Consider the following 25,032-nt stretch of genomic DNA (forward strand, 5'->3'; position numbering starts at 1 on the left):
AAAGATGATTCTTCTAGTCGTTAGTCACAGAAAAAAAAATTAGTTTCAATTTTTTTGGCAATAGAAATCTTTACATGATGCCCACCTGCCCCCGCCCCCCAAAAATGACTATAAACTAAAAAAAAAAAAAAAAACCTAAAAAAACAAAATAAACAGTAAACTTGAGGGAAGGATCCAGTGATACAAATAAGCAGCTATTTATAGGATATTTACAAAAAATATTTGATTGGAGAACATTTGATTATGTGTTATATTAAGTGGAACAAAATAGAAACATGTGTTTATGGTAGGATTCCAATCATATTTTTAAAATATATTATGTAAAATGTGCCAATATATTCCAAGCACTTATTTAAGAAAAAGAAATATAATGTTTGTAATTTTCTTTCTTCCTACTCTTTGTTCCTATACAAACATGTTTTGCAATTCCAATTTGAAAACTAAGTTACTCTTTAAAATGTCTTAATGAACATTTAAAAATAATATAGAATAATAAAATGTATAACATGCCACTCTCTTGGGGTTTCCACAAGTGAGTCATACATTACAATCTCTTCACAGCCCTGAGAAATTCGTGAGAGCTTAGACTGAAAATAAAATCATATCCCAGGTATTAGTTTGTAAAAAATGTTTCCTGCAATCAAATATTAACATGCAAAGGTGTGTTCCGTTACACAAGTCACTTTACTTTAAGAATCAAAACTTACAGTGTTTAAGCACCAACTCAAGTAACTATATTTGGTGACTACGTAAACGAAGCCATACGTATAGTTTCTGTGGTTTATAGCTAGTGCCAAATGGAGATAAAGTGTTTAGAGAGAAAAATCATGCTCTCATGAAACGAGAGCTTAACCTCTGTAAGCCTTGGGCTTCCCATCTGTAAAAGAAGGTTGTACTGGATGTCTGAGTCTGACAATTTAGATACTATCAGTTAATTAGAATCCTAGCCACAATTTTATTGTCAAACATAATATGTTTGTTTTAAATGAGTTATTTTGCCTTCATTATAGTCATCATAATAAAGACATTGTAACGGGAAAAGGACACCAAAGTTATATTGTCAAGCTCAGTAAGCTTCCTAATTAAATGTCAGACATTTTCACAGATCTACCGTCAATACTTTAAGTAAATAACAATCTTTCTCATTTGCACTCTTTAAATAACATTGTTATCTATTTCCAAGTAAGGGCCACACTTCAGTAATTTACATATTTACAATTAAGTTAAATGAGTACTCATTGTAGTGGACCTTTCATACACCATCTTGCCTATATATTAAATTATTTCCTTATATATTATAGATTTTATGTGTTTCATATATATTTTATTTATGAAATATATAACAAATACATAGGAATTATTACATATAATACATATATAGTGCTTACTTTAATGGTACTTGAGCATACTTTTCCCTGCCATAAAGAGCCCTCAATATAGTAATTAACACAGTCATATTTACAGAAACTAGAAAGAAGTTTGATGGGATTTTTCTAGGGATCCAATTTATCTTCTAACATTACCCACAGTATTTCTATTGGTTACACAGTTGAACATAGCCAAGCACCATCAGGTTATATAGGTCAAGCAATGGGAAAGAGAGACAGGAAGGGGATGACCAGTAGCTTTCTAGTAAGAGCATGGCTCAGAGATTACAGAAATCACATCTGCTCACATCTAGTTGCCAAATTTTAGTGTAATAGAAAAAGCCAAACCCTTGGCTGGGTTTAGTGGCTCTTACCTGTAATCCTAGCACTTTGGGAGGCCTAGGCAGGCTGATTGCCTGAGCTCAGGAGTTTGGGACCAGCCCGGGCAACATGTTGAAACCCCGACTCTTACTAAAAATACAAAAATTTAGCTGGGCGTGGTGGTGGCGCATGCCTGTAATTCCAGCTACTCGGGAGGCTGAGGCACAAGAATCTCCTGAATCTGGGAGGTGAGGGTTGCAGTGAGCTGAGATCTCACCATTGCACTCCAGCCTGGGCAACAGAGCGAGACTCTGTGAAAGAGAGAGAGAGAGAGGAGAGAGAAGGGGGAGAGGGGGAGAGGGGGAGGGGGGGGAGAGAGAGAGAGAGAGAGAGAGAGAGAGAGAAGAAAAACCCAAACACTGTAAAATATTTGAAGAGATTTTTATGACCCGTGACACAGCCTCAAGAGGTCCTGAGAACATGTGTCCAAATGATTGTGTTACAGTTTGGTTTTATATGTCTTAGGGAGACATAAGACATCAATCATTGCATGTGAGGCACACATTGGTTTGGTCCAGAAAGGTGGGACAACTCAAAGCTAGTCAAACATAATAAGGTCAGAGGGTTCTGATACAGTTTTGAGGGACCAGGTATGATGGATCAATTTACTTAAACAACAGCAAAAATTAGTGCACAGTTTAAAACTAAGTTTCTTCAAGGTTGAAATAAATCTATGTTTTAACCTGATAAAGCATGGAAGGTTTTATACATTGCAGAAGAAAGAACAGGTCAAAACAGGATAAATGTTGACTGTGGTTGAAATTATATTAGAAGAAAAGAGATAAAAAGGGTACTCAATCCTCAATCAAGCTTAATGTAAGTCTATAAGAAAAAAAAAGACACTGACTTATATTCACAGTAAGATTTTCACTTAACAGCCGGGCACTAATTCTGGAGACAGGCAGAATGGGTGCAAACCCCTCCTCAACACTTACCAGCTATTTTGCATTGGCAAGTTACTTCACCTCTATGACCTTCCATTTCCATATTTATACATTGTGAATGAGAGTACTACAAGGAATTCTTGTAGTTCTTAGCCTTTCCTGGTGATTATACTATTAAAAATAACTACATAAAACAGAGCAATGCAGATTCAAACTTGAAACTGTGCTGTGAACCAAGGATTATGATTAACCAGTGAAATTATGGGTAAAATTTATCTGGCCTTGCAAAGTAGAGATTTTCTGTTGTCATTATTTCTTATTATATTCTCACATTTATTTTTTGCATATTGAACTCTGGCTATATCAAACAGGAGAGACTGCCCAAATGATTGCTAAAAGAATTTACTCATATCTTTTTTTTTGAAATTGCAAAGATAGTCTTTGCAAACAAGCTAGTTTGAAACTGTATTCAGTTACAACCATTAAATATAACTGTATTCACATTATAAATAAAACACTTTTTAGCATGATGGAACTTGGAGACATCAATTTTGTTTTATTTTGCTTTCTTGGTTGTATGCAGATAGATTTAAGCTCGTATGCCCTCATTCCTTTTAAAGCCTAACTTTTTTTAAAGTCCTTGGTGGTCACGGCTGGACAGGATGTTTTCCTCATTTGACACATATAGCATTTAATTGCATTTTATTTTATTGGAATACTTATCCATATCTGCTTGGTAATGATTTAAATTAAATTATTTTTCATAAATATGCTATATGATATGGTATGATATAGCATCTACTATATAATATGCAAATACAAATCTTTACATTTCTGAATAACAAGGATTATTTTGTATGAGTTAAATTTAACCATTTTAATATTCTGCTGTAGAACCTAGTATATCATTAGGAAAATATTATAAATTCAATACATACGTGATTTTAGAACTCTATACACAAACCTTACTAAATATGTATGCTAATTAAGAAATATTAGAATATTTTATAGATGGTCTTTTGCCTAATAAAATGTTCCTTCTTCACCTATCTATTAAAATTGCTAAGATTCACAATATAAGACAAGCAAAAAAGAAATAAAGTAAATCACAGTGATAAAACTATGCACACACATCTTGGACATGTCTTGGGCACACTATATATGAGACACAAACTTCTACCGCTATTTCATTTGCTGGCAGGCATAAGAATCCATTTACAGAATGATGACCCTGAAGCACTATCACATTATGAAATAGCCCATCATCTTCACTTCAATGTACTTAATGAAGCAAGAAGATGGAATAATTTATTTTAGAGAGATTTATAGCCACAAGAGCTGGACCAAAATTGGTTTTCTTCTTAAAACCCACTAGAGTTCTCTCTAGATCAGTGGTCAATAACCTTTTATTTTTATATTTTCATCCATCTTCTCTGATGAAAGCTATGGGTTCTCTCACTGAAAAATACACACATACAAATGAAACCCCTTTACCATTTCTGGAGATCCAGAGCTCTTGTTGCCATCCTTACACTGCTCACACTACCAAGAACCTCGTATACCAAAGGAGAATCAGCTGGGCTCTCCAGATTTAGACAGAGAGCTTCATGTTAAGCACCTGTGAAGAGAATGCATTTCTTCCATTTGTTGCAAAAAAAAAAAAAAAAAAAAAAAAGTCTTATTTCACTGACTCAGGTTGGACCCTGGGCAATTTGATTTGTGAAGACTCTGAATAATGAAATCCTGGGACAGCAAGGTGCTCAATGCTTAGCGTTCTTGGATAATGGAGCTTCTGTAGTGCAGATTCCCTCACAAACATTGAATATCTCTCCCAAAATTTGATAGTCCACAAGGCATTAATCCAGTATTTCCAATGAAAAATTAAAACACATGATGTCTTCCTCCCTTTTCCAAAACTTCTTAGAGCTACAGAGCAAATGGAACATTGACTTCACTAGTCATATATACATTTCTACAAGAAATAAGTATAAAATCTATGTGAGAATCAGGCCAGATGTTAAATTATCCATCTTGTGGGTACACAAGGCAGGATTTTTTTTGTAGTTTTATAATTAAAAAGTCGTCATTAAATGATTATCTTTTATGATGATGCAAAATTACAGTGGAGTCCACAGCTTTTTCACTAAGCTATCCATGCTAATGTTTCACTTACATATAATTACAGAGGAGCAGCTTAATCCTGTGTAGTTAGATTATGGGATGATTGACAGTGCATTTTTTTTTTAAATTAAGTTACCAGCAGTTATACAAATAAGTACAGACAGTGGGAATTATACTTCTGAATCTTATGAATCATTGGACAGTCAGTGGAGAAATCAATCAGCTTTCTCCAGATTATTGTTCATTTTTCCTGGATCTCATTTTACACATAGATTAATCCATATAAAATGCCCATATCAAGTTGCTATTTGGTCAAAAAAAAGAATGTTGGCAATCATATATGGTTCATCCCAACAGATGAAGTAGACATAGGTATGTTTATGGGTCTAACACACAGTAGAAACAGTTCATTCATTATAGAATTCCTCTAATATAGTGAAGAAATATCAATACATTTTGTAAAATTTTAGGCTATTAAAGTTAGCACTCTTTCCTTCAACCAAGAAGTATTTTCTGAGTCCCTATTATATGCCAGAGAACTATGCCTAAACAAACTAGCCAATAACCCAACACTCATGACGCTTCAATTCTAGTAGACAATAATACAAGAGTTAAGATAAATATTAGGTTGGTACATAAGTAATTGCTGTTTTGCACTATTTGCAATAGCAAAGACATGGAACCAACCCAAATGCCCATCAATGATAGACTAGATGAAGAAAATGTGGTACCTATTCACCATGAATACTATGCAGCCATAAAAGGGAATGAGATCATGTCATTTGCAGGGACATGGATGAAGCTGGAAGCCATAATTCTCAGCAAACTAACACAGGAACAGAAAATCAAACACTGCATGTTCTCATCCATAAGTGGGAGTTGAACAATAAGAAAACATGGACACGGAATAGAACACCACACACTGGGGACTGTCGCAGGGTGGGAGGCTAGGGGAGGGAGAGCATTAGGACAAATACCTAATGCATGAGGGGCTTAAAACCTAGATGATGGGTTGATAGATCCAGCAAACCACCATGGCACATGTACACCTATGTAACAAACTTGCACATTCTGCACATGTATCCTGAAACTTAAAAAAAAAAAAAGGAATTGTTTTTGTCATTACTTTCAATGGCAGTAATAGGACAATCCTAATATACTGTAATAAAAGTTATGTGAATGTAATCTCTATCTCAGAATAAATTATTGTACTGTATTCAGCCTTCCTGTGATGTGAGATGATACAATGCTTACATGATGACATTAAGTGAGGAGAATGTTGTAGGTATCGTGATATAACATTAAGCAATATTGACCATCTGTGCTTCTAAATCTGTGTAATTATACCTTATCTACAGGATGTGGCTTGGTGTCACTCACTTCAGTGGATCACTTGCTGAAGACTTTCATATAGACTCAGTGCTATCTGGTGAAAGTTGCTGTCAGTTGGAACACATTTTCTGTCCATGTCTTCCATTCACAAATTGCATGTCTTTCCATCTTACTAAGCACTTATCATACACTGTGGCCAATTGCAGTTTATAGCGCAACAGCAAAACTAGCACAAACTTCTTTTTCCTTCATTAAAATTTCATGGATAGAAGATTCATTCTTACGATAGAGTTGAGCAAACTCAGCATATGATCTTATTTTCTTATTAAGTGGAGAACTTTCACCTCTTCACTTAAAAGGAACATTTTAGAACTTCTTTTTGTCATATTTGAAACGTTAGCATCACTACTCTCATGCTTTGGGACCATTATTAAGTAAAATAAGGGTTATTTGAACACAAATCCTGTCACATTCTGTCGATCTGATAACCAAGACAGCTACTAAGTGGCAAAAGGACAGATAGCATAGACAGCATGAATATGGGGCGAAAAGGTTTGATTCACATCTCAGGCAAGACGGAGCAGGACAATAGGAGATTTCATCATGCTACTCAGAACAGCACATGGTTTAAAATGTACAAATTGTTTATTTTTGTAATTTTCTGTTTAATATATTTAGACTACTAGTAAACTGCAACCATTCAAACTAAACACAAATAAGGGATAAGCAACTGTACATGTATCTTAGAGTATAATGACTATCGTTTCATTTCACTTTCCAATTCTCAGACAAATTTCTATTTTGCTAACACTAACCTGGACACATACTGGGAAAAGAATTTTGAAGACATAATTTCAGTTTAGCCCAGGTGATAAAATACAATACCCCAAAGAATGGACAGTTGCCTACGCCTGTCTAGAAATCAGACAAGAAGAATAGGCATTAAATGTGCATTTGGATTGATCAACCATAAATAGTATTCAAAGAGATCACCTACAGAGTAGGTGTAGTTAGGAAAGAGAAAACGTCCAAGGACTAAGCCCTGGGGTACACCAAATAGCAGAAGTTATTGATTTGAGAAGAAACCAAATCAGATCCAGGCATTCAGGGATGTAAAATAAACATATCAAATAAATGCATGAATTTTAAGTTCCAGTGGGCTTTGTCAGGAAATAGCCTAAAGGGATGAGAGAGAAACCTTCTTTCTTCTTGGGAAATATGTAGCAATAAGAGCTTCATATGAGAAATAGACTTGCTTTTTATATGTTAATGCAACATTCTTTGTGTTCTGAAATACGTTTTTGAGGGGTAGAAAACAGATCATTCAGTTTTACCTTTGAAAAAATTTCTTACCAACTTCCAACTGACTAGTTCATTGACAAAACAAAGTAAAATTGCTTGTTGAGCAGGAGTCAGATGGTTTGTAGTAGTTGCATCCTAGAAGTCTCGAGAGAAGAGATTTATTTAAAAATATGAGAAGGACTCTCACTATTCTTAGAGGTGCAGTAGGTATTAATTGTACCTTGATTACTACTAATCTGTCTTTCCTGAATTATATGGATTTCATAGCTTGAGATTTCAGTTATTTAAAATTGTATTAGAAAACAAATTGAATACTTAACATCCATGTTTAAATATCAGCATAATTTTTCCCTAAAAATGCTAATATTAGTCTGTTATTTCTGTAATTTTATAGTTTATTAAAATTTTAAGGAAAAATAGCTATAAAAGTAATATCAGTATATAGTTCTCAGAATCAATGAGTCTGTAATATTTATGTGTGTGTGTTTGTGTGTATATTTTTTTGTTTTTGTTTTCTGAAAGCATTTTCTCTACTGACTTTGGTGCATGTTGGAAGAAATATTAAAAAATACATCTTTGGTGATAATCAAAAGAATTAATCATAAGTTTAGCTTCAGGCATTTTGGAAAATATGGAATTGGATTTCCTAGTACCTCAACAATTGCCCTTAGTGAGCAATTTAAAAAATCATCAGTAATAAATTGGGTTTGCTTCCATAATAAATGCTGCCTGGCTCAGTGGGACCGAATAAACAAGAGCAGAGAGCAGAGAGGAAATAGGCCTCTTCTCTGAGAGCTTCTAGTATATTTTTTCTTTCTGAATGGCCTTAAGCAGCTCATGACATCTCACTTAATGAAAGGACAGATGAGTTTGTTTTTCATCTTTCATCTAAGTGGAAGCTAAGTGGAGACCTCTTAGCTTCCACTTAGTTCAGTGAATTGTCCTTCTGGAAAGGCAATGTATCTCTTATTTCAAGAGATTACAGATGCTTGATGTTCTCTGTATTATTAAAATAGCTTGGTAAAATATGTTTTATAATGATCTGGAAGTAATACTTCAGGTTCCAACTCTGCCCAAGTATTAAACACATCCACAGGATATAAACATGTTGTATTTACACATTTTAGAAGATAGGCATGGTATTTTTCAAACTGTACAAATTTTTAAAAAGGTTTTATGTGGCTTGCAACCAAGGAGGAGGACATACTGTGTTCTCTATTAAAGGGTAGAGTTCGATTTATATTGATGCATCTGTTTTATATTTTTAGTTGTATAAAATATAGAATATGATCATGTGTCTGATTCTGCCATTTACTAATTATGTAACAGCAGGTGAGTTAAATATTCTGAGCTCCTTTCTCTCCATATAAAAGGAACAAAATCATACTAAACTGACAACTTTTCACTGAGGATTGGAGATAATTTTTTGAAGCCCCCTAGCAACAAACAAAGCCCATGATAAATACACTACAAATGGTAGTTACAATGATTGGAATAATATCCTTTCTTTGAGAAGGCTTTCATCCCTTTAAGTCATGGTGATTACATCCTTTTATATAGCATTTCTTTTTTTCAGGTCTAACATTGTATTGTGAAGACACTTCATTACAGAGACACTTTGAAGATGAAAAGTTAAATTTCATTAAGGGATGTTTAGATCAAATGAAAAAGAATAGTTTAAGACGTTATTTTTTGAAACACGTGTAAAAATATTGTCATGCTTACTCAAGAGAAGAAATAAAATAGTGTGGTTTTTAAAGTCTTTTCAGATAATAAAGAAACATGAATTTCACATAACCACATATATTATTTTAAAAATAACTTGCTTAAGTATGAAAATATGAAAAAGGAAACTGGCTCCTACCAAATCATATTATGTTTTAAAATGATGCTGAATTTAGCTGTGACACCTGTGGTAAGGTTTCAATTCCTCTAGGAAGGTCTGTTTCAATCTCTGTTTGATATCAGCTGTCAATGGGGGTCACATTCCACCCCCAACTAGGCAGAATCACAGTTAAACATGATATTTAAATACATAGTTACTTAATTCAGAGAGTTTATGATTAAACTGAAACAAAAACATAATCTTTCAATTGAAAAAAAATGTGTTACAGAGACAACTGTGGACTCAGGATTTTATTATTCATTATTCAGTACTTTGATGAATATTATCACCGTTCCGATTACCTTTTATTCTGTAGTAATCCATTGAATAATTTTGTGGCTTAAAATAACAGCAATATAATTGTGTTTATGAAGCTACAATTTAGGCATAGCTCAATGAAAACAGGTTCTCTTTACATCTACTCAGCTACAGCTGGAGTGCCTCTAAGATTGGAACTGAAATTATCAGAATATTTGTTCACTCATGTCTGGTAGTTGAGTCTGACTGTTGGCCATGGCCTTATGTGCAACACAGACAGGTTGCCTCTCAGTGTTTTCTGGACTTCCTCATTACTTGGAAGTTGCCAGAGTGAGTGTCCCAAGAGAGAGGCTGTGCCATGAGAGACGCTGTGCCATGAACAAGCCGTATCACCTTTTGTGATGCAGCTGTGGAAGTCATGGAATATCTGTCACTGTATTTTATTCGGTGAGACTTCAAAAAGTCCTGATCAATTTCAAATAAAGGGAATATAGACTGCAAATCTTGGTTATGAATTGACAAGTCTTGGGAAGAACATGCAAGACAAGAAATCTTGTAGTGCCTTGGAGGGAAAAAACACAATCTGCCAGCCTATGTTTTTTAGTGATCAGTGAAGAAGCAGTTAACACCATCAGCAGCAGCATGTATTCAGAAAGTCAACACAGCATAATAAGATAGGTGGGTCATTTGCTTTGAAGTTTCCATAGGTAAAAAAACTAGTCTTCACATTATTCTTGAAATGCATTATCCCCAATTTAGACAGTTTCAGAGGTATTAAATAATCCAAGGAAAATTATATATATTTAATATGTAGAATATTTTGAACTTTCTGGAGACAATGAAAATATATTTCCCAACTCGATTTATGAGGGTTTGGTACTAAAGACTTTTGAAAAACAAATTCCACGTCTCCAAACTCTCTAATGATATCATGGGTCACTAAGAAGGAATTAACTTTGGTTTGCCAATGGTATGTGCACATACTTGTTATTTGTTCACATTTTATTTTTCTAAGCAAAATGATTTATGACTTCCTAAAACCTATTAGCTGACTAAGTGACCCTCTCACTCTGAGACAATTAGATATTGTAGTCTAAAGATTATTGAATGTAGAATCAGGAAGCATAGACTTTAGTCCTTGTTGATTTATAATAGAGTGGAAGAAAAAACCCAGAGACCCAAACATCATCACTGAGTAGCTGAATGAATACTAATGATTTCCATTCAGATTTTTGCCATATGAGAAAAATAATCCTCTTCTGTTTAAGCTACCAGAATGGTCCTTTTGATTTCTTGCAGCTCAATACAATTCTTAACTGATGTAGATTCTATTTCTTCATTGTCAACAGACTCCTCCAAGAAATTTAATTTTCCACCACAGTTCACAAAGATGTTCCTATCCCCAACTCCTGTGGTTAAAACACATTTCCATGTTTCACAGAAAAAAATGCCAAAATTGTTTCATTTTAATATTAGTAAGAAAGATGAGTTGTTTAACATGGAATTAAAGTGAATAGGTCTCAGACCATTGTAAGACTTTTAAAATAATACAACTATGTATCAAGAGACAGTCATGATAGCAACCCTGTCATGATAGCAACCCTGTCATGATAGCAATCCCATTTTGGTTTTCTGCCATTTTGTTCCATAAGCATTCTATATTTCATCTTTTTGTTATTATCAAATAGATTATTGCCAAGGACTTCTCCCATGATTTTTTTAATATAGTGTACTATAAATATGTCTCAGAAATGACACATATAACGCCTCCTTTTTCAAGGTTTACAAAATTTACTAATATATCCTGGCTTTGATAACTTTTGCAGTTTAAGCAGTGATTCCAAATTATTTAATTACATTCTTTGCCCCTGCTGCTGCTCCTGCTGTATATATTTATTAACATTTCTGGGGATCAGCTTTTAGAAATGTTGAACTTAATTATTCTATTCTGAACAGGAGAATTTGCAAGATATTTTCTCTGTATCTCACAAGTTTTGGCTGCACACACGAAAAAATGAAAAAATAAATCACGTACCTATTTAATGTATCAATCCCCTTCACCTGCTTTTTCTCAACTGTACATCAATTTAACCTTCATAAATTGCTAATTTAAAACTAATTGGTATAATTGGCGATATTACATTTAATTATTCTTTTTAGGACATAGACATAACAAAATAAATTGTAGATAGAGAAAAAAATTTATAATCTCAATGAACGGCAATTTCATTCTCCTCTTTGTTCAGGACAAAAATGTTGCAGTCATTCTTGATATCTTTTTCTCATATCCCACATTCAATCTGTACTTAAGTTACATGGGCGCTACCATTTAAATGCATTCAAAATTTAGATTCACCAAAATATATCCAGATTTTGACCGTTTCTTGCCACCTACATTTACAACACACATCTAAGCCACCCTCATCTCTTATCTAGACTGTTCCTTCAAAATGCCAAGCATTGCTCTCCTGTCTCTGCCAAAGACAAAGTTAGAGTCATAGTAGTTGGAGCAACTTGTTGCATGGGGATCTGAACAGTTAAGGTTGTAGGGGAAGTTAAGAAGCTTAAGAAACCTGAAAATTAGGGTAGCCAGGGGTCACATAGTCATGTAGGTAACTATTAGGAAACAGCAGGCACTGGTGGGAAGGCCGCGATGGAAGACACAAATATCTCTGAAGGAAGACATTTATAGGGATGAGAGAAACAAAACAAGGAAAGCAAGACACGATACTAGGATATGACCTTGAAACCTGGTCAAAAGCTCTTGACAGTCACTTTTTTCTATCAGAGACAATAAAAACCTGTGGGTATTGACTGAGTTGGACATAAACTAGATATATACCTTCATGGAGAACAAGATAGAAGATAAAAGAAGTGGAGCTGCTCTTTAGGTACCTGGGCAATTTTACAGCATTTATAGAATAATAATATAAAGTTATGTCACAACTTTAATTTGCAGAACAAATAAGAAAATAATAGTGTAAAACTATCACAGTGTGTTCCATTTAAAGTAATAGATCTAGTTTGACACATTAAAACACACTGTAGGCCTTCAGAAGGGGTTAAATATCAAGTCCACATATAATATTTTCTTTATGATAGCTGTCTATGCAATTTTACCAACCTCTTCTGGCAAAGAGAGAGTTAAATGATGTGTTACTAAATCATATAAGGCAGGCTCACCTATTGTGCTTCACGTATTTTTTTTATTCAAAGATAAATTTCTGAAAACAGCATGGCATTCCCTTTGGTGTCTGTGCCTTTGTGATTTCTTCCCATGCTGCTGCAAAGAGCTCCTCCAGCATCACATACTCTCCACAGGACCGGCACACATAAAGAATATCACTAAGGAAAATGTTTATATTTAAGTGATGTGAAACCATGGAGGAAAGAAAGCTCACAAGCGCTTTAACAGTTTTAATGTTAGCTGGCATGTGTTATTTCAAAATGTGTTATTTCAGTTAATAATTTATTTGTGATAACTAGAAATGAAAAAGAATTGTGGTTTTCAGCATGAGCCGATTAAAAGTCTATGCCCTAAAAAAATCTTTCTCAACATGAGCACTATTGACGTTTTGAGCTCAGTGATTGTTACAGGGGACTGTACTGAGTACTTTGATGTTTAGCAGCATCCTTTGCTTCTACTCCTTAGATGCCAGGGAACACTTAAGTTGTGACCACCAACAATGCCTCCAGAAATTGCCAAATATGCCCTTGGGCAAAAAATGATGCCTAGGTGAGAACCACTTCCTTATAGACTAAGTGTTCCTGGAGTCAGATCTTAGTTCCCATTCATACTCTATCACTGTGGGATTCAGGTTAAGCTAGCACCTCTCTGTGTTTAGTTTCTTAGTCTGTAAAATGTGAACTGTAGGACAAATTGTAAAATAATTTTAAATGAACCAAAAGATTTTATGGTATCTTCAATGGAAATATGTGTAGCATATCTGATTAAATGGGAGACTTCAACATTCGGTATCTTTGAGCTCCTTTACAACACTAACTTATAGAAAACTTAATGTATGAATTCTTGATGAGAATGTCAACAAAGAATCAAACTCTACAAAATATTTGAAGAGATATATTCTGAGACAAATATGAGGGACCATGAGCCATGACACAGCCCCAGGAGATCCCTAGAACATGTGCCCAAAGTGGTCAGGCTTCAACTTGCTTTTACATTTTACAACTCGGCTTTATACATTTTAGGCAGACATAAGCCATCAGACAATACATATATGATGCACATTGGTTTGGCCCTGAAGGATGGATGTTTCTTACTGACCTAAAAAGCTGCCAGCCTCTTAAGTTAATTCTCTTCTGGATCAGGAGAAAGACCTGGATATGGAAGAAGATTCTCTACAGAATGTAGATTTTCCCAAGAGACAGCTTTGCAGGGATATTTCAAAATACAGCAAAGAAATATATTTTCGGCCTTCTGTCATGTTGCTATCTTATTGCTACAGAACCTGCTTTATCAGTCTTAAAAACCTGTTTTAATGTTGATTATTGGTCAGCTGTGTCTGAATTCCAATGGGAGGAAGGGATAATGATGTATGTCCAACCACCCATTCCTACAAAAGCCTACAACCCATTCGTGTTATGGCCTGAACTAATGTTTCAGTTTAATTTAGAATGCTCTTGGCTGAGAGGAGGGTTCTATTCAGTTGCTTGAAGGGCTTCAAATTTTATTTTTGGTTTACAACACAAATTCAATTGAATCTGCTAGAATGTAATCGATTATTGGCCTGTAGATATAAGAGAGCTTCTTTTGGTTTTGCATCTATTTTAAAATTCATTTCAACATTCCTTATTTGACTAAATATACATGGCACATGAATTCTCCTTTAAATCTATTGTAACCAGTTCTCTCATTAATGAAATGAAATAATTTTCATGTGTACACTTTATATCTATATGACAGTTAAGAGTGTACAGATTTTTAAATAATTATAATAATGTTTAAATGATTGGTAAGTAGAATCATTGAAAAAATGTGTGTGAAGAATCTGAATAGTCAGGACAAAATAATTACTATTACCATGGTTATTCCTAGCATTAAATAATATTGGACACTAATGATATAGCAAAACAATTTAACAGTATATATATATATATTTTTTTTTTTTTTTGAAATGGAGTCTCACTCTGTTGCCAAGCTGGACTGCAGTGGCACAGTTTCAGCTCACTGCAACCTTCTCCTCTGGGGCTCAAGCAATTCTACTGCCTCAGCCTCCTAAGTAGCTGGGAGTAGAGGCATACACCATCACACCCGGTTAATTTTTTTGTATTTTTAGTAGAGACAGGGTTTTACCATGTTGCCCTGGGTGGTCTCGAATTCCTGAGCTCAGGCAATTCACCTGCCTTGGCCTCCCAAAGTGCTGGGATTACAGGCATGAGCTACCACACCCAGCCAACAGTATCAATTTTTAAAAACCTTCAGTTATTTTATTAACACACTTCCCAAATCACAATTTCGAAATATATGAATGAAATTAATACCATATTTTTTATTGAGGTAAAGCTATTCAGTTGTCTTCCTGTTTAATGCCCAGTATTTCCACATCCAGACAACCAAGCCTGACATAAAAATATGTCAAAAACTACTGTTTTTCCATTCGTAAATCGTTGGGTTTTTCTTTGTTCTAAATGAAAATAAGTAACAACCACATATTGAGGCCCAGTATATGCCCAGTAGTGTGTTAAGCACTGAACAAAGCAACCCCTCACTATATATCTAACGGTAGCTAACTATATCTATTTACATTTTACTGTGTTCCAGGGAAGTGATAGCTCTTTAACATGTATTATTTAATATACACCTCAGGATAATTATGCAGGGTGGCTATTATTATCATCCCCCCTCATCACATAAGACGGAAGTGAAATGACAAGGTTGTCACCTGTTCAATGTTCACAGTCAATGAGGGGAAGGGACAGGATTACAACCTGCAGGACTTCAGGCTCCAGAACCAGCACTCTTACCCAACAACCACACTGCCTCTTTCATTACCTCTTTTATTCCTAACATTTTTTGTGTATTATTGTGCCCATTATATAGATGCATAAACAAGTTCAGAGATGCAAGTTAGATAGCTAGTCAGTAGCACTCAGCAACATTTGAATAGTTTTCCATCTGTTTTGTCCCGCAAACTCTTCCTGTCTTGTGTCTTGTTATTTCTCAAATTCATGTAGACTCCCTCAATTCTTCCCTCCTTCTAAATGAGGGCATTCCCCATGGATTCATGCCTGATCTTCCAGTTTTATTTTTATATAGTTACTTATATTGCTACTATTTCAATTCTCAATTTAAACAACTTTAAAAATTATAATTTTAGACAAAATGTCTTTCTATACCCAGAGCTCCAAATGCACAATCGACAATTCCCATCCAAAACCATATTTGCCACATAAACATGACTAACACTACATCTTTTTTCTAGAATTAGTTCTAATTATCTTTAAGAAATTTCCATTTTGTTCCCAGTTATTCAGACCTGAAACTTCTTAGACATTGTAACAGCTCCCATATCCTATTATCTGTCACACCTGTCTCTTCCTTCTTTTTGGTCTGCTGCTTTATCCCAAATAATGCTGGACACATACAAATTATTCTGTAAATTTTTGCTGAATAAATTTATCAATAGGCTCTTACATCAGTCTAAGTTCATATCTCTGTCACTGCACATCAGTAGCACCTCCAAAATCCCCCTAACTACTCTGTCATTCAGTAAGTCCCTGTCTTCAAGACAGAATCCACACTGGTGTCTGATAGGTCTTATATAAATGACTTTTCAATTTCCCCAGGAAAAATACGAAGCCTTCAACCTGACATTTGAGGGTCTCACAATCAGGTTTCAACCAACATCTTCAGGTTTACATGCAGTTATTTCCTTCTACCTTCATATTCCTCAGGATCTATTTCAAATATCACTTCAAATCAGACATCCCAACTTCAAGAGCTGCAAGGCGATCCTGCTTTTGTGTGTTTGGCTTTGGCAAGAAAGTACAGATATTCTATTTGTACTAGGTAAGTTAACAATGGCTATTGTAATTAATAAACATGAATATCTTGATACCACAGTAAAAGTTTCTTTCTTATCCAGTTGTTTATACAACTCTGGTATTCTTAACTTTTTCGCTTATGCACTTCTCCAGGTTTGATCCCTGCTCCTAATACTCAGGGCAGACAAAAAACTAATACTATATAAGAATGAATAGACATCCTATAGTACATGACTGTGAAGTTTTAAATAAAGCAACAAAAGGATCATGATTATTCATATTTAGTGACAACCAATTCCATATATAGTGCTCCCTAAATCTTCACCAAAACTCAATGGGTGTTTGTTGCAATTATTATTTTATTTTACAAATAACCCAAGCCTCAGAGAGTTGGAATGGCCTACCTAAATAACTAGTATAGCTACTAAATGATAGCTTTGGTATTTATAATAAGATAATCTATACCTAAGGCTCATTTCTTTATTAGTGGCACCACACTCTTTAATTAATATAAATAAAACTGCCCGTGGAACAATTTCAGACAATAGGATACATAATGAAGTTGTAAAGGCAAAAGGCTTTACCTGCCAAAATTAAAGGCTACTTATTCTATAGTGTCACAAATGCCTCAGAAGTCTCTGGGTAACCACTTCATCATTCTATGAAATTTAAAAGACGTGCAATCATCTGACTCTCAAATCACTTCCTCACTTAGGATAACATATAACATGGCTGAACACATGATTACAGTGAAACTGTAATCATGTGTTCATACACAGTGGATCACACACAGTGTAGGCCTTAGAATAGCAAAGGTCTGATTTTGAATTTTGACTCTGTATTAGTCTGCTCTTACACTACTAAAAAGAATTACCAGAGATGGGTAATTTGCAAAGAAAAGAGGTTTAATTGACTCACAGTTCCACAGGCTTAATAGGAAGCACAACTCAGAGGCCTCAGGAAACTTACAATCATGGTGGAAGGTGAAGGGGAAGCAAGCATGCCTTAGCATGGTGTAGAAGAGAAAGAGACCGAAGGGGGCAGTGCCACACACTTTCAAACAGCCAGATCTCATGAAAACTCACTATCAGGAGAACAGCAAGGGGAAAGTCTACCCCCATGATTCAGTAACCTCCCAGCAAGCCCCTCCCCTGACACCTGGGGATTACAATTCGAGATGAGATTTGGTTGGGGACACAGAGTCAAACTATGTCAGACTATCACTTAACTTGGGCAAGTTATTTACTTAACTTCCTTCTTTGTGCAAATAGAATATTAAGACCTACCTCAAATTGTTATTGTGAGGACAAAATAAATAAAGCAATTAAAGGGTCCTGTAGAATGAATGCTTGGTACTTAATATGTTCTTATTAAGCAAAAGGTAATAATATCTTGAATGAAAACTGTTTAAATACTTTCTTACCTTCATACAATTTTTAATGCAAGATTCTAAATTTAACATGGTAAGTCTGAAATTTAGATCGACAATTTTTTGTCAAATCTTGATTTTGCACGGTTGGTACAGTTCCCTTGCAAAGAACACGAAAATTGACCTATGCTAAAAACGACCACGTGTCAAGTTGTTATTTGGAAAGCACAGAGTCATTTAAACAAGCATAGCATTAAAATGTATTATGAAAAAGAGGTTGCTGAGTGTTGCCAACCTCCAGTAAAATTAACTTCAAGCTTCATTTAAAATGAATGTCTATGTAGGCAGATACTTTAAAAATTATCTTACGCCAAATACTCTAAAAATGATAATGAATGTGAAAGATTTAGGCAGATAATAATGTCATTTGTCTTAATATAGTTGTTTACTAAAATAAAAGGTTATCTCATCTATGCATATAGTTTGCTTCTCCAGACCCGTTTTCTAACCTTTCTATATTTATTATTTTTATCTCTGAGGTTGCCACAGTTAGAGAGAAAATGCTGCAATATACTTGACTTTTAAAATATTTAGGATACCCGACCCAAAGAAATTGGCTGAAGTGAAGCAACTATGATTGTTACTTTAGTGCACAATTTAAACTGATCGACCTTTCAAGTAAATGTTAGAGGCACTCATAAGTCACTGGCTTGAAAGGAAACACTTCATCCTTGTGAAGGTCGAGGGCCTGGAACGTTACAGTTAGTTTACCAGATGGCTGAATTCCACAGAATAAGTTAAAACCCAAGTGTTAGAAATTCCTTTATAAGTTTACATCCCAGAGTGCCTTAACATACATGTTAATGTTGACCATGCACACAGAATATTATTTCATCGTTCACTACATTTAGCCAAAACAATGATCGTCATCTACACTGCTTCTCTAATCAACACTTAACAAAGAAGACATAACAGGCAAACGAGCAGTTTTTGTCAGAGGCCTTGTCTAGAAGCCTTAGACACATAAGGGAATGGAACATCTAGAGGTTTCCTCTTAAAGGTTGCCATTGTCATGGTTAATCTCATCCTCTTCAAACTCTGCTTTGTGATCCATAATTTTGATCAATCCCTTTCTTCTTTCTACAAGCCATATACAAAGTTCAGTGCCAAGTGCTACTAGCAGTATAAGTACAGCTTGGCTTCTCCCTGACGGAGTTCACAGATATTCACTGCAATATTTTATGCAGTTTCCTGCCTTTATTCCCTCGAAACATTGAGCCATGTGTATAAAGAAGCCAGACTTTCATACTGATGATCAGCTACTCAGAGGAGAACTGAGCCCTCCTAGATGAAAGTCAGGACCAACTGTCAGCACATATGAAGCCACCTTGGACTTTCTAGCAGAAGGTATTATCCAACAGAATGTAACTCCATTACATTCTAGACGCAGGTGAAAGTAGGCAATTCAGGTGAAAGCAGCAGAAAATGCTCAACCAAGTCACAAAATAAGAAAAACTAAATTATCATTTTAAGCCATTAGGTTTCAAAGGTAGTTTTGTTATGTAACATAATTGGTAAAATATCACTTTATAGTACTTACAATTTGCAATATATAGTATCTTCCGAGTCAGGGATCAGCAAACATTTTCTGTAAAGGGCCTGACAGTAAAAACTTCAGACTTTGAGAGCCATATGGTCTATGTCATACCAACTCAACTCAGCACTTGCAGTGCAAAAGCAGCTATAGATAATGGGCAAATAAACTGCAAATAGTTTTATTGTGATCCAATAAAACTATTTACAAAAATAGGCAGATGAATGGATTTGGTTTTCAGGCATAGTTTTCTGAATCCTAAGTTGACAGTCTAGAAGAATGTGTTAATTCTCATCTCATAGTGTGCATTCAATTATTAATAATTAGTCTCTTTATTGACTTTAGAAAATTATGTGTGAGAAGAATTCTTGCAGGCTTTGCTCTAAAGAATATCAAGCTACCACCGTGGTTCATACCTGTAAACTCAACACTGTGGGAGGCCAAGACGGGAGGATAACTCGAGGTCAGGAATTTGAGACCAGCCTGGGCAACACAGTGAGATTCCATCTCTACAAAAAAAAAAAAAAAAGTGATATCAGGACCAACTATGATAGTTAACATCCTTGTGTGCAGTGTGGTTGTGCCGAATCCCTGTTGACCCTAGTAGAGATGGCACCTAGTTCAAGAGGCTGAAGAAGAGACCCAGAGACAGCAAATGAGACATGGGATTTTATTGGGGGTTTACATACAGGGGAGAGTCTCGAATGGTGATGGACTGGGCAGGAGAACCACAACCACTTGCAAAAGACGTGCAGTTAAGGTAGCATTCTCACTTAGCACCCTTTCCCTAACACCCCCACCTGGCACCTGGCAACTTTGAGGGACCCCCCCCCTCCAAAACTCGATGCCTTGATCCCCTATATGGCCTGTGTGCCATGGGACAAGCCAGGGGCTCAGATGTTCCTCATAGAAAAGGAACAAATCTCCAGGCTGGCCACTCCCAGATTCCTAGCTTGGAGCACACATTCAGGAGCCTGCTATACAGGGTCATTCTCAGGGTACGCTTACATTATTGCTATCAGGTGCATTTACCATACACGGGTTAATCCAGGTCAACATTCTCAATGCAGAATATTGCACAGAACTCAACAAATGTAAATATTTTTCAGTATGTTTTTCTAAAATCATAGTATTGCTATTTAAAATAGAATAACAAAAATTTGAAGACAATAAAAAAATTGAAACAATCAGACTTTCGGCTCTCTTAAAATTAGCAAGAACAAACAAATTAATGTGAATTTAAGAAAAGCATCAAGTGGCCAGGCATGGTAGCTCATGCCTGTAATCCCAGCACTTTGGAAGGCTGAGGCAGGTGGATCACCTGAGGTCAGGAGTTTGAGACCAGCCTGGCTAACATGGTGAAACCCCGTCTCTACTAAAAATATAAAAAAATTAGCGGCACATGGTGGCACACGCCTGTAGTCCCAGCTTCTCAGGAGGCTGAGGTAGGAGGATCACTAGAATCTGGGAGGCAGAGGTTGCAGTGAGCCGAGATCATGCCACTGTAGTTCAGCGTGGGTGACAGAGGGAGACTCTGTCTTAAAAAAAAAAAAAAAAAAAAAAAAAAAAGAAAGCAACAAGCTATTTCAAGAGGACGTTTGTGTCTGAGGATATTGTGAAGGCATAAATCACATAACCTAGCACCTTGTGTTGATTAATAAAAATGTATGTAAAAGATCCTTTGAGTGAAATCCTATTTACTTCCCTCTTGAAACACCATTTGACATCATTTTTATGCAGCATTTCTGTATATCATTTTATATTCAAGTTACATATATCAAAGAACAAATCAAAGCAACTAATATCAGAGACACAAATAGGTTTCTTGCTGTAGGAAAAAAAAAAAAGGAACTTTAAAGAGACCAGACTGGAATATACTAAGTGTTTCAATGCTCCTTCTTGCTACTCAAATTCTAAGTGAATTAAACAATTGGCTCTTTCAACAAGTCTCCCCCCCGTCTTCAAAACATACAGGTAGCACAGAGAGATCATAACTGTAAAAGACTGAGGCTAATTGATTTGAATTTAACACTGTTTCCATAGAGATCATTTCCTAGGGTTTCCAATGGTCTCTCTCTTCATGTTTGAGTAATTGACACAAATGAAAGTACTTGCAATTTTAATAGTCACTGAGTAATTGATGAAAACTACTTCTCTTTTGCCACCTGCACATGAATAAATGAACCAGTAGAACACAAGAGATAGTTCAAAAACACTGAAGTACATCTGGAAATCTAGAAAAGTATATCAAATCATTGAAGAAAAATGGACTTTTTAATAACTTGTAGGCAACCTGATAGAAATTAAGAGGCAATTGAACCAATATGTTGTACAATATACAAAAGCAAATTCCAAAATAAACTAAAATAGAATAAGTTTTGTCATTGCTAGAAAAAAACAAATTATAATCTGAAGAAAAAACAACTATGATTCAAAAAACTTCAATGAAAGAAATATATAATAAATTCAATTACATTTAAGTACTTACGCAACGTGAAAAACCCTGGAGATAATGTCAAAAAATAAATGAAAATTGAGGAAATGTTTCAAAATATGTCAATGATACAGGATAATCTCTGTAGCATAAAAAAGTGCATACCACTTAAGGAAAAAAATTAAAAATCAGAGACACAATTTAAATTAAGCAACACTATAAATGATAGTTCACAAAACAGATATACAAATGGCCCTCAAACCTATAAAAAGATGCTCATCTTCCCCCATAATAGTAATGCAACTTAAAATACACTGCCATGTCATTTCTCACCCATAACATTAGCAGAGATTCCCAAAGCTCAACAAACCTACCCTACAAGTGAGGCTGTTACCTGAGGGAGGGCCTTGAATGTAAGTTGTCCAGGTTCCTGGCGTTTTGAATAAAGAAATGGACAAAACGCACAAAGTGAAAAAGGAACAAAACACAGGAATGAAGCAGTGAAAGCAGGGATTTACTAACGCAAGAAAGCACTCCCCAGTGTGGGAGTGGGGCTGAGCAAGCGGCTCAAGTGCCCAGTTACAAAGTTTTCTGGGTTTTAAGTACTCCTTTTGAGGTCCCCATTGGTTATCCCTTATCTGGATGAAGGATTTGGTCTGTGGCTAATTAAAGGCTGAGGTGAACAGGTGCCCTATGCAGATGAAGGGATGGTGCTTGCTTAGCACGTGGGCAATCTAAGGCATTCTCTCTTTTCATCTGAGACATGGTGGAACGGGAAGGGTTGTAGGGAGAGTAGCGTTTGATTTTGCGTTATTAGGCCTGAGAAGATGGGTTTTTTCTTTTTGGTTCAGCTTTAGGAATTTTGTGTTAATTGGCCTTAAGTTCCCTGACCCCACACCCAGGTGTTTTCCTTTTGCTCCAGCTTTGGGAAATCAGCACAAATTGGCCTCAGATTCTCTGCCCCAAAACCTTCGTGTTTTTCTTTGATTCAGAAAGACTTAGCTTTAAGTTCCCTGCCTTCGGACCCTATTCTGTTGGAAAGCAGGTAGTTTTTCATGTGTTCCTGTTAGGATTACAACCCTACTGGAGAGAAACTTAGCAATATCTAACCAAACTACAAATCAATTTACAATTTACTCCACTATCGCACTACTAGAAATTTACCCTGAAGGCTCATTTGCAGGAGTAAGAAAAAAATGCATATTCTTATTCCCTGAGACATTATTTATAATAGCAAAATATTGAAAACAAGGTCAATGCCAAATACAGAAGACAGTAAATAAAGTGTAACTTACCCACACATTTATACAATAGGGAACCATTATCACACAGTTGACAAAAAGAATGAAGATGATCTCTATGACTAATTCAAAGTGATTTCCAAGATGTAAGGTTAAGTGGAAAAAGCAAATTACAAAGCAGTATATATGGTATGCTACCTTTTATGTAAGAAAGACGAGGAGATAAGAATGGTGTGTATGTGTGTGTAAAAACTATAAACATATACATATATGAACTTTTTATAGGTATGTATACGTTCACACATACAGGCATTTGTGTCTGTGTGTATATGTATACTTATTTTGCAAAGAGGAACATGTGGGAAGATAAAAATGAGTTAAATTAACCACTGACAGGGAGTAGGTAGGATCACAGTGAAAATGACAGACAATATAAATTTTCTTAATATTGTATATTTTGATTTTTGAACCACATTAATGTTTGACTTCTTCCCTTCTAAAATAACCAATAGATGGGAAACAATGTATAATTTATAATTAAATATGAACAAATAAATCTAAATATGTTTTAAGCTGATAGCACAAACATACAGAAGGAAGAAATGAAAGATGAGTCAGACAACTTTTGAATTAGTCAGTACTTTGACTATATATCCTCAGTGGGATATATTTTAAGGAAAAAATGCAAATAAATCTTAAATTTTAATAGCAGCTTATTTATTGTAATGGTATTAGCACAGTGATTCTGAAACTAATGTGCATTGTAATATTAAGCAAATGATAAAAAATATATTAAAGTTTTGGATAACCAGTGTTCTCTATGTGGAAAAGGAGAAATATATGGAATGGGGAAAGGAGAAGAACTTTGTGGTATAAGATGAAAACTAGAATGTCATTATGAACTCATGATTTTCTAAATCTTCTAGCACTGTAGAGGAACGGACCAAAAAATTATGACACACAACCTATAGGACACACTTGATCTTAGTTTTTAAATCTCCTTCACCACTAAAATAGCCAGGGTTTCTTGTGTTAGCAGTGGCAGAGATCCGAGTTACCCTGAGTTACCAACGGCATATCCATGTGGGTCTGCAGCAACTTCAGTTCTTGCCTCCTCAGAAGCAAGAATCCCACTGAAGGGCATGAAGCAGAAAACGAAACCAAAGCAAGTCCAGAGCAGGAGTGGAAGTTACTTAGAACAGGAAAGAAAAGAAAGAACCCTTGAGAGAGATACAAGTGGGCGTCCGAAGGTCAAAGAGAGAGAAAAAGAAGAGGGGGACGTTTAACTTTGATCCTGGGACTTTATATACTCACCTCTTTTCCATGATTCTTCCCTTAGAGTTGGCCTTTTGCACGCACAGTGCTCTTCTTACCCTTGGGAACTGAGCATGCGCAGTGTGTTTAGGAAGTTGTATGCATGCCCATCTCAGGCTTTCTTCTCTTTTCTGGTGGAGTGTACCTGGAAGATCATACTTTGCCATTTTATCTCTTAATGTGCATGCCCAGGAAGTTGCTTCTCCCTGGGGTGTGCCTCTAATTAACACTTTAATGTTAACAGATGTGGACCATCAGGAAATGGCCTTTCCCTGGTACCGGCTGCCAATTTATGACTTTTAGAGGGTAATGTGGCAATTGCCATATCATTACCCAACATTTCTTTTTTCTTTTTTTTTCAAGAGACGGAGTCTGACTCTGTCACCCAGGCTGGAGTGCAGTGGCTCCATCTCAGCTCACTGCAAGCTCCGCCTCCCAGTTCCCACCATTCTCCTGCCTCAGCCTCCCAAGTAGCTGGGACTACAGGTGCACGCCACCATGCCCGGCTAATTTTTGTATTTTTGGTAGAGACGGGGTTTCACCGT

At 35.6% G+C, this 25,032-nt stretch overlaps 1 long non-coding RNA gene across 1 annotated transcript in view; it reads right to left on the reverse strand.

The window, feature by feature from the left end:
* LOC134759332 (uncharacterized) overlaps window positions 1–24,678 on the reverse strand; it is a 384,303-nt gene extending 359,625 nt beyond the window's left edge. The window contains exons 1-2 of the long non-coding RNA XR_010135456.1: window positions 24,488–24,678; window positions 19,915–20,007 (exon numbers count right to left, since the gene is read on the reverse strand). This is a non-coding gene — a long non-coding RNA (uncharacterized lncRNA). The remainder of the gene's footprint in view (window positions 1–19,914; window positions 20,008–24,487) is intronic.
* Window positions 24,679–25,032: the final 354 nt, after the last annotated feature.

This window comes from Gorilla gorilla, chromosome 9 (genome assembly GCF_029281585.2).
Source record: "Gorilla gorilla gorilla isolate KB3781 chromosome 9, NHGRI_mGorGor1-v2.1_pri, whole genome shotgun sequence".
NCBI lineage: Eukaryota > Metazoa > Chordata > Mammalia > Primates > Hominidae > Gorilla > Gorilla gorilla.